Raw genomic sequence first — 1385 nt, forward strand, 5'->3', positions numbered from 1 at the left:
AGATAATAATAATAATTTTTATTTCTATTTAATAATAAAATCATCATCATAAATTTTTTACTACAAATTTTTATTTTTTTTTCCTAATAATTTTCTGTTTAMGCACRTTGTGATAAATCGARAGTCGATGCATTTRRTTGTTAGAAAAATTAATTGGCCGATWATACTGAAATATACCGAATAAATATATGCATATTTTGATCAATGTTTTTTCAATATTATAAATAACAAATATATTTATATATTTATATAAGTGAGCATGWACTCTCTGATAAATCTAATATCATGGAAAATAAAAAGCAGAAAAATATATTTTATTTTGTCTTGTCACGTAAAATGAAAACAAGCTAGTTCATTCTGGTACAAATAATAAAGAGGAAAAAAGACTATTACTTATGATGAACGAGAGTGACAGCTTATATATCCAATTTGTTTATACCCTAACCGGTAGTCCCTGAATAGCTCAGGTGGTAGAGACGATGGCTCTCGACTACTAACGTTCGGTGGATCGAATCCTAGTAGGGTCGGTTGCACTAAGAGGAAGAAAAAAATGCTTCTCAAACTTGAGTAGTAGCATTTACGGAGAGCAGCGTTAGCTCGTTACGCAGCATGCATTAGATTGGTGCAAATAACGAGTATGGAGTTAAAAGGTGGTGTTGTAATTGATGGGCCAGATAATTACGATGCACCTTCTGAAAGTGTGTAAGGTTTCTTCTGCTTCCCGTGTGAGGCCGTCAGGATAAACAAAGTCAGTTGAAAATGGGATGGCACCTGAGGTGTCATCCTTTTTTGTTTTTTTTTCTTAATTTTACAGATAATAATAATAATTATAATTTCTATTTAATAACAAAATCATCATCATAAATTTTGTATTATTAATTGTTTATTTTTTGTTCTAATAATTTTCATTTCGGTTATTCACGTCGTGATAAATCGTAAATTGATGCATTTGATTTTGTTAGAAAAATTATTTGACAAAATGACACGATCACTACATGGATGGGTGACCCGGTTGGAAAATAATCCGTTTACCGTTGACTTTAGATAGAGATAAAATAAAAATAACTCTTTAATTGTATCGAAGTGTTAATAGAAAAATGACATGAACCCCTAAGAGGAAGAAAGAATAAAAAAAAACATATATTTACATAAAATGTTTGATTAAATATTTTTGTATATTTAAATTTTCTTTTTTTTTTTTCTTTTCTAATCGATATATAAAGAAATATATAATCAATTCTTCGTAAGAGATTTATAAATAATTTTTACTCCGACGTGATATATTAAATCTAAATATATATATATATATGCGAATAATAGTTGGTATTATATCTATTAACGATGCGAGAAAAACACTTTTTTTTTTTCTTTATTTTACTCGTTCC

This window comes from Polistes canadensis, unplaced genomic scaffold (assembly GCF_001313835.1).
Source record: "Polistes canadensis isolate GaletaPanama2010 unplaced genomic scaffold, ASM131383v1 scaffold_45, whole genome shotgun sequence".
Classification (NCBI taxonomy): domain Eukaryota; kingdom Metazoa; phylum Arthropoda; class Insecta; order Hymenoptera; family Vespidae; genus Polistes; species Polistes canadensis.